Here is a 13,760-nt window from a genome sequence, read left to right on the forward strand (position 1 = left end):
CATTTACATCCAATTTCCAATTTCCTATTAATTGTTCTTCGAGGTCAGTTCAATGCATTTGCATCCAATTTATAATTTTCTATTAATTATTCTTTGAGATTATTTTAATGCATTTGCATCTAGTTTTTTATTATTCGATAAGGTTGCATTTGCATCTAGTTTTCGATTTCCCATTAATTATTGTTTGAGGTTAGTTCAATGAATTTGCATACAATTTTCAATTTTCCATTAATTATTTCTTGATATTAGTTCAATGTATTTGCATCCAGTTTATTTTTTGAGATTAGTTCAATGCAGTTGCATCCGATTCCCGATTTCCGATTAATTATTATTTAAGATTAGTTATATGCATTTGCATCCTATTCCCAATTTATAGTTAATTTTTATTTGATGTTAGTTCAATGCAGTTGTATCCAATTTCCGATTTCCCATTAAATTTAATCATTGAGGGTTAGTTCAATGCATTTCCAACCAATTTTCGATTTCCCGACAATTTTTTTTTTTTATGTTAATTCGATGTATTTGCATCCAAGTTTTGATTTCCCGTTAATTATTCTTTGAAGTTAGTTTAATGCAGTTGTATCCATAGTCTAATTTCCCATTAATTACGTTTTAAGATTAGTTTAATGTTTGCATTTGCATCAAGTTTTCGATTTCCCGTTAAATATTATTTGAGGTTAGTTCGATGCATTTGCATCCAGTTTTCGGTTTCTCATTAATTGTTCTTTGAGCTTAGTTTCATGTAGTATTATATATATTTTAAAATATTTGTCATTATTGGTTTGCCATTATTTTTTTTTTTAATTTTTTTATATACATGTGAGCTTGCATTAGAATGAATACAAAATTTTCTATTATATGTTTTGTGATGTTATTTTTTGTATAATTTAATTTTCCACTGGAATTTATTTTGGTTTGATATATAATTTATTTTATATATTATAAACTTGGAAATTACATTATAGTGTTGAATTTTTTTTTATAAATTCATAAATTTAATTAGAATATGTCGTAATTACTGTGATTTTTTATATCATTAACGATGACTAAATGTCTAAATCCCAAAGTTGATGGTGCATTAAATCTATCCAAGTTTATTTGTTTAGTCCCATATAGACATATAGTGCATACAATATAATTTTATTTGTTGCCCGCTTAGTTTTGGGTGTACATTGTTACTTATTTTATGATTAGTTGACTTTTCTTTTTTCTTTTTTGTCCCAGTCACATGTGAGGTTACCAAATGAAAAAAGTAATTATTCAGGCAACTCAATTCATTTTTTTCTTCGTTATTTCATTATATTTTTCTAGAAAGAAACTTTGTTATGTTAAACTTCACCTAATATTAGTGTGAAAACTATTCTTTGTGGCGTATTAGGAAAATCGTTTTCGGTGGAAACTATTGTTTTTAGCAATTTAGTTTTTTTGTCTCCTATTTTTCGTAATTAGCTAATGTTTATGAAAAGTTGAAGAATTTATGAAACTCTAAATGAGATTGTTTCCTTCTTTATATTATATTTTTTTTCATAATTAGTAATAGAGTTTAGAAAAAATTGAAATCTATGTGATTGCCAAATATTAGTCAAAGAGTTTTACAAATACTGGAGACTCTGTGAATGCTCAGAAAATAGAGCCAATAGGGTACAACTATAATATATATCTAAGGATAGTTGATAGAGGGGTAAAACTGTCCATTTGTACAGTGAAATTCAAACGTTTCTCTCCTAATTTATCACAATACCCTCTATTTTATAAACAATTGCGAAATTACCACTGACAAAAGTTAGATTTTTGTGCTGCCCGCCCAAACCAACTGACCGCACACATGACTTAGACATGTGCCAGTTAACTAGTATATATATGGTAAAGTGGGGTGATGATAATGTACACGTACCGCATGCAGTTGATAGGTTGGTTAGCATAACAAATGCTAAAACTATAACCGTAGCTAGGCTATTTGTCCTCTTTCTCTCTCTAGTTTCTTTCCTTAAAGAACAAAACTTGAGGTTGCAAAACAAATTTTAAGTTTTAAGAACTATTATTTGTTACTCTTTTTGTTAAAGTATCATGGGTCAGGTTTCTGGGACTCAAGAAATTTTGACTCAATTTTATGACTCTCGGATCGTCTCAATCTAGTGGCTCCGAATTTTAGCATTAAAGCATCTCAAAGCATTACATCATCTGGGTCCCATGTCACTTAATAACTCATTTTTTTTCTCCACTTCATTCTCTCATGCACTCTCTCATTAATCTCCTTCTTATTTATCCTACTATCTCTTTCTTCCACGCTAAAACTCTTTTCATCCCTTCATTGGTTCTTCGAAGAAAAAAACAGATTGTCTCCGTGATTTTTACATTTTTTAATTTCATTTTGTTGAAATCAAGTGAGCAACTTAATGTTCAGAGCACAAATCTGTTGAAAGTTCACTCTTAAAAAAAATTTTGAAAAAGAAAAAGAAAAAATAAATAAACTAGGTTTGATCTCATTTAAATTAAAGATGTGGGTAGTTGTTATTTTTGAACATTGAATTCACAATTACGATATATACTTATTCAAATTAAGTCAGATGCTTCAATACCAACATATAACATACCCAATTGCTAGAAGTTCTGGCAAACGCGGCCAATTTCACCACAATTGATTCAAAAATATAAATCAATCAACACAAACGCCGCTTAACTCCATAATAATTGTTTATTTCTTGATACCTCACTTTAATGGCAATAACTATGCACCCAATTGGTTTGTTCAAGCCTTCAAGGAATGAATTATCACAAACAAATACAATTAGTATAAATATATTCACAACAATATACAAACACAAAAAATGGCTAAATTAGATAGGGGTGTACTTTATTTTACCAATGGGATGGAGGTATGGGGGAAAGAATGGTGTTGCACTGCTTCTGGAAAGACCACAGTGGGAAGAAAGTCTTGGAAAGAAAGAGCAGACCACGATGGGTTAGAGAAAATATGGGAAAAAAAGAATTAAAAAGTTAATTAAATCATGTGGGTTCTACAGAACGTCATAAAAAAGAGAATTTAATTTGGCTCATTAAGTTAAATAGGAACCATTAGGTTTAGGTGCTCCAAGAGTCATAAAATTGAGTCAAAATTGATCGAGTCCTAGGAACCGGACCCAAGTATCAATAGTACTCATCAAGTGAGCGTATGCGAACGTTCTTGAGTTGACTTTTATTGAGATTGCCTAAAATGAGTCTTGGCTGCTGTCTGTCCGGCCCCCCCCCCCCCTAAATAGTTTATATTTTCTCTCTATCTTCATCTTCCTCCTCCTCTCCTCTCCAGCTCTTCTCTTCATCTCCCTCCTTCCTCCTTCATCTTCCTCCTCCTCTCATCTCCTAGACTCCTACGCTCACTTCTCCACTGATATGCAGTAATTCTAGTATACATATTGACTGGAGGGCATAAAAGTAACTCATTTATTTTTAATGGCATCTAGTTTAGCTCCAAGCTAAATCAAAAGTACGTCAAATGCCATATGCGCTTTGTACCTTTTAATCTCTAAATTAAATGCAAATTTTTTAAAATCTCAGACAACTTGAACTTACTTAAATTTTCTCAATTCCGCCTAATATTTCATGAGTGTTTTTTTTTTTTTTAAATCTTAGTAAAAAGTTAAATAAAACAATAGATAAAAATAGTGGCACACATGCATGAGACCTATACGAATTATTTTGTTCTCAATCTAAATATATTATTGTACAGTAAGCGAAAATGCTCATATGCCATTTCTGGAGGCCACGTCAGCACAATTTTTAAGTAGGTACCCAAAGTTAATTAAAAGTCAGGACAGTATTTTGATTATTTACAAATCGGTCCTTACTAAAAATTATACCGGATGTTGGATTTGCTCGAGATTGGTTATATGTTTTCGAGATCCATAAAATTATGAGAAAACAATTACACGACAATCAAAATTATGATTCGTGATATACCTACGGAACATTAAAACACAAAAAATGGTTAAAAAAAAACCCCCCATCACCTCAAACTACGAATCCTCAAAAAACAAAAAACCTTCAGCTGAAAATAGAAAACCGTTCCCATCACCTCAAACTATGAATCCTTAATAAACAAAAATACAGATGATTATGAAGTCGACGGCCTTCCGATTCAATGTTGGGTGCTTCCAACTCACCTCCTTCTAGATCTCCTCTCATGTTCGCTCCTTAGGTGCAATAATTAGATTTATATCTTCTCTTCTTTTTTAGAATGAATCACATTATGACAAAATAATAATAATATGTCAACCAACTGGTAAGCCATTTCTCTATCTTATTTCCATAAATGTCTCCAAATGATTGTTCGATTTCCCCATTTCCAGCTTCTAGTGCCTCCCCTACAAATAGGTGATACCCCACCCACTTTCAATCACATCTGGATCAACGACCCACACGATTCTCTTGACGCACCACAAGAACAAGGGATTCCTACGTTGATCACTTGGACCTTTGGTGGTAACATTGTTGCTGTCCAAGGATCTTGGGACAATTGGACATCCAGGTACTCTTTATCCTCAATATCCAAACTAGACCGTCGGAAACATACAAATAGTTGACAAACCTTTTTCTTACTATAATCGGTTTCTGCAGGAGATACTGCAGAGGTCAGGAAAGGACCACTCCATTCTCCTGGTGCTTCCATCTGGTATATATCAGTACAAGTTTGTTGTGGACGGTGAGCGCAGATACATCCCTGATCTTCCTTGCATAGCTTCTAATTCTTAAGTTTTGTTCCCAATTGTGTCAAAATAGTTGAGAGGACACAAATTGTTTTCTCTATGTGAAGGTGAATTCCCAATCATTTCATTTTTTATTTTTCTTTTCAAGTTTGAAAAAAAATTGAGTCGGAAGCAAAAAGGTTGATTTTGTTATTCTCACTGTTATGGAAAAAGATGCATAAATTTGAAATAAATATTCAAAAATAATTGTATATGTATTTACTTATCAAATAATTTTTATATGAGTTTCTCTACTAATTACCTTTTATTAACTCATGATCATATAATTTTATTTGTAGAAAATAATGGTTTGAGTCGCGTAACTCCTATCATAATTGCTAGATGGAGATGGTACGTTCTGCTAATCTACACAATATTTTTGAGAAAGCCAGAGGACGATAATATACTGCTTAAGGTATTAATTAAGTGGAGAGTTGTTTAAGTGTATTTTAGCTATTAGCATGTTGAATGGTATTGAGCAAGCACCATAATACTACTTCAACATATATCCTAAAAAAAAGATTGACGTTCCTATTTGCATCACTGATTAAAATCCCCTACATTCTCTCTCATTGATAGTGGGAATGTCTCGGTTCGATAGGGCAGTTGAACAGAAGTAGGTAGTTTTAGCTTTGAGTGTAAGAGTGCGAAACAAATTCTAGAATAAGTTGGATTGTGATTTCTAATTGATTCCGGCATTATAATTGATTCTCTCTCATTGATAGTTGTTTTGCATTATAATTCCGATTATAATTGATTCTCTCTCATTGATAGTTGTTTTGCTCGGTTCATCGATGATGTGATAATATTTAAGATTGTAGCTGCAAGCAACAAATTAAATAGGGAATCAACTTGCCAATTTACAATCCTTGCAGTGAGTGCTTAAGGGTAAGGCCGCGGTTCAATTATGATTTTGAGAGTATTACACAATTCTCTACTTTTGCAGTCAAATATTGTTTACTATCTTGAATTGCTCATATATTTTATTCTTTTTAGGTTTCTGTTGTACCAAGAACACCAACTAACATGGATGAGCACTCTTGATTTTGTTTGATCATAATGCACACTATTAAGGTACCTTTTTGACATTTAATGCTTGATCACTAATTTTTTTTTTTTTTAACAATGACACTATGCACCACTGTCTTTCTCTCAATGTGTTGGACTTTGAAAATTGGATCTATTAAGTTTAAGTTTGAAAGTTTTGTATTTTTTTTTATTTGAAAATGGTTTCTCATAGGGTATTTAGTAGTTTTAATGAGAGTTGATGTGTAACCATTCTTTTTCAATATTAATTGTACTATTTTATGACTTTTTACATTGCAAGAATAAGTTCTGACCATAGTCTAATTTTTAGAAATTCATACATGCACGATTAGTTGATTACTACTTTCTATGAACGATTAAGGCTCATAGGAGCATCACAAATAAAAAAACAAAAAAATCATAACTATCTCATGATAAGTATACTAAGTCAATGAAAATTCTTAGAAGATTATCAATAGCAGTAGAAGTGCATCTTTGGGTGTGAATATCTATTTTAGAATTTTTCTCAAGTATATTATCCATCATTATATTTCTATTCCTTTTCTTTTGCAGAAAAAGTTCCAACCAATGATAGTCAAACAATGTTACAAGGAAATGTAATAACTTACAAGATGAGTAGGAAACCAAGCTATTGTTTGCTTTTACTATTATGATAGTTTGGACAATATTAACCAATGCATATATAATTTGTATTTTGGTGCAGTTGTATTTGGTATTAAGCTATTTCAATCTCCAAGCACTGAAATAGCTTGAAGACTGGGATGATGAGTTGGAAAATGTAATTCTTAGTGTATACTAAATTTGGAGAGTTACATATTTTAAATGCTATCGTCACTGCAGAAAATCGGAAACCCAAGGGAAAATGAAAGCACGTACCTCTTATCGATAACCAAGGTATTGTTGCTTTATTGATATTTTGATTATTTTCGAATGCATTATTTATATTTGAATTGATTATGATTAATCAAAACTAAACGATTCTTTATATTGTTTTCACATAATTATTCAAGGATGACCTAGAGGTTTATGTCTCCCCCAACTTGGGATATGTTGGCATTGAGTAGTTGTGGTAGGTATGATATTTACAAATACAAGCGATAATCACTTAAAAAAAACATAAACTTCCAGGTGAAATCAGGTACCATGTTTGACAATGTCTTGATCAAATAGAAGTATCATGTATGACACGTTTTACCTTCCTATGTGTATGGAGTTTCTGGAGGGTTCTCTATTGAGAGTGCCAATTCTTTGTATTTTACAGATGAGGAACGAAAGCTACACCATAAACATTCGACTGCTAACTTGGATTGAGGTTCTTTTTTAATGTTAATGTCGTAACATCTCAATGTCTTATATTTACTTGGTTGAATTAGGATTTGACATGAATGTGTCTTGGTAATGACAATATAAATTTGTGTATTTAGTTTTGTTGTTTTAGCACATATAGATGTACATACGTACATATTACAAGTTACTTCCTTTTACATGATCGCTACAGCAGATTGTGGAATCTTGATTACAATACCAAGTTGACGCCTTGAGTATTCACGTAAGTATGTATAAATCGTTACGTTACATATTTTATGTAGTGAAGCAGATTTGTAGTTCACTTTAAATTGATGGCAAACGAATGGTCTATTGTTAGGACCGTGTATTGTCAGTTATGTAACATATTTTGAGACTCAGTGGTTAATTTCATCATTGTAGAGTTTCTTTTTAGTATAAAATAACCCAAGTTATATTAGTAATATACTATGAAAGTTTCTTATGTCATTTTTGTCTTTCTGACATTTCTTTATTGCACTTCTCCAAGAGGCATGCATTGCCAGTATGTAGCTGTAATTTCAACCTTACCCCAGGCATAAGCGAAGCAGTAAGTTGAACTATTATTGATTCGATTGCTTAAGTTGACGTGCGTGTATATATATGTCATCTTTAAAGAAGCCTATGATGTGTTGAAGAATGCTGAGATTTCAATAGCTTAGATACCTCATCTAATATTTTGATCCAGATTGCGTTACATGTGGGACTTGGAGAGTTGGAGATACCAAATAACCTCAGGAGGTCTTCTTCAAAAACTCAAAGTAATTGAACACCTATGAAGATGCTCAAACCACAACAAATATCGAGAGAAGTATTGCCTAAGCAGAAACCTCGCAGTTTGGTACCAAAATTTAGGAGGATTGATACTGTTTCAGAGCAGTGGCTAACCCTGACATTATAAAGAAGTCAAAAAAAAAAGTCATTTACAATTATCTCGTCATAGGCACCTCCCAAATATCTGCAGCCTGAAGGTGGCTTTATTTAAGTCTCCAACCAGTAATGAAATTGTAATTAAGGAAATATGCTTCATTAAGCATATATGGACCTATATATAGAAGAAATCATATAGTGAACCTGTCAGTATGTAGGGCTTTTATCTTTTATATGTACAATAGAGCTGCTTATAAATAGCATGTCTACATAGAGTAGGTTTAGTGTCTTTTCCTTCATCACTATATAGAATTGATCACTGCTATTACAATGACTTTTTAGTCATTTTTTATATCTTCATCTATTTTTTTATTTTATTTTTTATAATAATAAATATATCCACATCTATCAAAAAGTATGCATCTATTAGTGAATTTTTAGGAAATATGACGGTTCCATTACAAAAAAATATATACTACCTTGGTTCGTAGAGGACGTTATGATGGATCAATATTCCACATAAGTATCTCAATTATCTTAATGAAATTGCCGGCCTATTCCTATTTTACAGTAATATTATATATATATATATATATTGTTATATATATATATATATATATATATATATATATATATATATATATATATATATATATATATATAGGCGCCCACCATATAAGGATAAACCATCCTCAATAGGACTTTCCTACTATTAGATGATTATATGACTCTTCCCTATCTGATATTAGATGAGTAAGGTTGGATCCTACCAGATATTAGATGAGGATAAACCATCGATATTAGATGAGGGACTCTCCTCCTATCGGATATTAGATAAGTATATGACTCTATCCTATCCGATATTAGATGAGTATAGGACTAGATATTAGATGAGTATAGGACTCTATCCTATCAAATATTAGATCATATCCTATCGATATTAGATGAGTATAGGACTCTATCCTATCCAATATTGAGGAGGTGGGAACCTCTATAAATAGACCCCCACCTCTCACATATTAATCATCCGAACAACAAGAAAAGCTCTCTCTCCTTTTAATGGCAGCCTCCAACATTTTCTAAAGTAGAAGCCAAGAATTTGTGGAGATTCCATAGGTGGCATCCTCCCTAGCCATTGTCGGTTCTTGGTTCTTGGTTCGAAAAAAAAAGGTTGCTTCCCGTTCATGGTTGGAACTTGACTCCAAAGAAAGTTAAGAAGAAGAAGATCTTGAGTGTGTCAAGAACATCTTCTCCCCGTAGATCAAAGGTTGGAACTTCAAATTGAAAAGTTGTGACCAAGGTACGATCTTACATTTCACATATTTTTATGCATGTGGTATAACGTAATTGTATATATCGTAGGAATCATGCATGAGATATCGATAAAATCTTACATTGGCATCGAGCCAGTTTTCCATGGTTTGCATGCTTTTTTTTGCGGTTTTGATCTTGTGATCTACAATTTTTGAAAAACTGCGGTTTTTTCAAAATCTTTTAATTAATTTTTAAATAATTAGGTTGTTTAAAATTAATTAGATATTGCTTAAATTTTTTTGCAAAATAAATTATTTATGGGAAATAATTAGTGGAAATTTTTTTCTAGGAAATTTTTTTTCTTAGAAATTTTTACATGGAAATTTATTTCTGAGATTATTTCTCCATAAATTTTAGGATTTTTTTTTTCACATGTATTTTTCCACAATTAAAAATTGACATTAGGATGTTTATTTTTACCATGCAGTAATTATTTGAATATGGATTTTTACTATTGCATGTATATAAAATTGTTTGTTTTCTATCAACGGTCATATGAAAAAACTAAGGCACAATGCCTAAGTCACATAGACCAAACTTGTAGGAAAAACGAACCGGATCTTGGGAGACGGGCTTCCAAGAAACGCATGACTACTAAGCAATATAGGAGAACTTTCAAGAGTACTGTCTTGAAATCTGATAAGATAGAGACAGAGCCACCATCACCAGAATATACACCAAAGAGCCCCAGTCCTATTCAGGATAGGAATGAGGCTCGACCACTTAAATCTCTCCTACATCGATTATGGGACGATGCTAAGGAACCAAATCCATATGATGTGTCATCAGGGTTTATTTTCCACCTCCTCACGGGAAACAGAGGAAGTGGCTAGTAATTTTCAAATGGTGATAGTGACCGTGAGGATGAGGATGACTCCCACAGGCACCCGGGGCGCTTCTATGTTCATGGTTGACTAGCTCGTTTAGTTATACATTGTTTTTGAAAGATAGGAAACTCTTTTTGTAGAAACAATTTTATGAAATGGAAATTTAAGTAGTAGATTTTTTGCATATTCTATGTTATTGATAGTCAAATGCATTGATTTTATTTAATGGCTAGAATCATGCTAGTAGATTATCATGATCATCTCATATGTGAAAATGTGGATTACTTAGATTTAATTTAAGAGATGATTCTTATTCGTAGTATCTTATTTTTGGAATTCAAACTTGATAGAATGGCACCCGATGGAAAATCCCCGTTTATGATGCTACCTGAAAAGGACTTGTTAAACGATAAGAATTACGAACTTTGGTCTAGGAAAGTTAGGCTAATTCTGGCAGATAGGAAGGTCATTGATGTAATAACTGAGACAGTAGCAGAACCTACCGCTGAAGGATTAACACAAGCTGTTTATACTGTTGTACTTAAGAAGTACAATGAGTATACAAGCAAAGATAATGTTGCCCGAATTGCCATACTTGGCACCATGAGGAATGACTTCATGATGCGGTATGATGGCCTTGGATCGGCTAAAGAGCTATGGGAAGCAGTAAAGGCGGACCTTGGGGGTACGACTACTGCACAGCTGAGGAGGCTACAAATGAGCTTTGACAAATTTATCAAGCTGCCCCATACCTCTATGACCTGACATTGCACGCGGTGATGAGAAACATGGTTCTTGAAGTTAGCCCAAGCATGACAGTCCCGTCAAATGAACAACAAATTCAAGCCGTCATTAGGTCTTTACCTAAAACTTGGGAACAATTTCGTCTTTATCTTTACGCGATGACGACAAGATCACAAACTTTGCATAGGTGCAAAGGAAATGTGAGCTTGAGGAACAAAGGCTTCTCAATGAAAAGCATGTTGTTCAAACTGAAGCAAATGTTGTCAACTCCAAAAAGAGGAAGGCTCCTTGGAACAAGAAAAGTGGAAAAGGGAAAGGCAAGGAAAAGGCCAAGCCTAACCCACAGCAAAAGAAACCTAGGAAGTCGATAGACATGACTAGTGTTGAATGCTTCCGTTGTCATCAGATGGGACACTATGCTAGGGCATGTCCTTCTCCTGAGGTGAGTTTTACTTTAAGAAATCATCAATGTGATAAGTATCGCCATCATCTTTGTCTGATTCATCACAATATTGGATTGTAGATTCAGCAGTGACAGACCACATAAGCCGGATAGGTCCCTGTTTGAAGATTTCCGAAACTTCCACAAGGAACTCGAAGAGTCCACATGGGAAACCAAAGTGTAGCTGATGTTTTGGGCAATGTGCACTTGTAGGTTGGATTTTATGAGTGGGAGATCCATCCTTATTGAAGAAGTACTCTTTCTACCCTCAATTAGGAGAAATCTTTTATCGGTTTTGAAATTACTTCAAGAATCCTATGTGTTTAATTTTTCCCGAGAACTTGCTTGAGATATCTTTAAATAACAGTTTTGATAGGTCATGCTTATTTAATGAATTCTTTTATGACATTACACTTAGCACAAACTGAAGTTTTATGTCTAAAATGGTTGGTTGCCAATTGTGGCATGCTAGACTAGGACATATTGGACACGATGGGATAAACCACTTAGCAAGGGGAGGGTTGTTAGGTAACTTAACCTCTGTTAAAATGGAAACCTGTGGAAAGTTGTCTTCTTTGGAAAAGCCACCAAGAAACCTTTTGGGAAAACCCAAAGGGCAACTTATCCTTTACAACTTATTCACTCGGACATCTGTGGACCAATGAATGTAAATGCAAAGGGCATGGGGCTTTGTATTTCATTACCTTCACAGATGACTATACACGCATGGGACCGTGTACTTGATGTCTCACAAATCGACGCCTTGGACTGTTTTAAAAGTACAAGAACCTAGTTGAGAATCAACTTGGTAGGACAATAAAGGCCTTAAGAACCCGACCGGGGCGTGAATATCTTTCGATGAGTTTAAGGAACTCTGTGAAAATAAGGGTATAGCTAGACAGACTAACTATTCCTTACACCCCTCGCCAGAATGGTGTCTCTCGAGAAGGAATAGAACCCTACCGGACATGGTTAGATCTATGATGGCTCGGGCTAACTTGCCTATCTCATTTTGGGGTGATGCATTGTTAACGGCCGCACATACTTAACCTAGTTCCTTCAAAAATGTTGACAAAACACCCTATGAACTATGGACCGTAGACAACCCGCTTTGAACTACCTTAGACCATGGGGTGTGCTTGCCTTTGTAACTTCTCAAAATTGAGAATTTGGAAAGTTTAGTGCTCCGGAAAAAAGTGTATCTTTATAAGATACGGTGAGACTTCTAAGGGGTATGTCTTCCTAGGGAGGATATTCAAGGGCATGTCACGTAAATAGAAGCACGTAACGCCGATTCTTAGAGGATCAATACCCAATGAGGGGTGAGGTTGATAAGGATATACAACTTTACGAAGTTGATAACCTTATAACCTGCCGATGAACAAAGGCGAAGATGATACTTTCATCAACCCCGATTCTAGTAACAATGGCATTGGTCAAATGATTGATCAATCCCAACCTCGTAAGAGTGTTAGAGGCCATATCCCCAAACGCCGGTTTGAGATTGAAGGGGAGATAAATATGACCAATGCACTTACGAAAATATCCGATGAACCTAAAACGCGTTCAAGGAGGCTATTTTTCGGGTCCAATACAAGTAAGTGGATGGAAGCTATGAAGGAAGAATTGAGTCGATGAAGAAAAACAAAGTATGGGACTTAGTTGATCTACCTCCAAACAGAGATCTATTGGGAACAAGTGGGTTCTCAAGATCAAGAAAAATGCGGAAGGGAACATAGACAAATTCAAAGCTAGGCTTGTTGCAAAAGGTTACACCCAAAAGAAGGAATAGACTATGAGGACACCTTCTCACCAAAGAGGTGAGATTTGCCTCCATACGCCTCCTCTTGTCAATGGTTGCCCATTTAGATTTAGAGCTTTACCGGATGGATGTCAAAACTACTTTTCTCAATGGAGAATTACAAGAGGAAATCTATATGGATCAACCCAATCGGTTTTTCAATCAAGGGTCGAGAACACAAAGTGTGTAAACCGAATGATCCATATATGGTTTAAAAACAGGCCTCTAGACAGTGGAATCTAAGATTCCATGAAGCAATGCTTCAAGACAAATTCGAAATGGTAAATGAGGACCATTGCGTATATGTCAAGACATCTAAAAATGGTTTTGTGATTCTATCTCTATATGTGGATGACATTTTGTTAGCAGGGTAACAATAAGGCATTGATAAATTCCACTAAGGAGTGGTTGTCATTAAACTTCAAATGAAGGACATAGGTGAAGCTAGTTATGTCTTAGGAGTTAAAATAACTCGTGGATCGCCCAAACGCTTTGTTATCTTTGTCTCGGAGAGACATATATCAAGAAGGTTTTGGAAAGATTCAACATGACTGATTGTAAGCAAGTGGATCTCCCCAAGAAGTCTAGGAGAGTCTTTGAGTTCTAAAATGTCTCCCAAGAATCCTAACAAACTCGTGGGCTATGAAAAA

The sequence above is a fragment of the Coptis chinensis genome, chromosome 5 (assembly GCF_015680905.1).
Source record: "Coptis chinensis isolate HL-2020 chromosome 5, ASM1568090v1, whole genome shotgun sequence".
Classification (NCBI taxonomy): Eukaryota; Viridiplantae; Streptophyta; class Magnoliopsida; order Ranunculales; family Ranunculaceae; genus Coptis; species Coptis chinensis.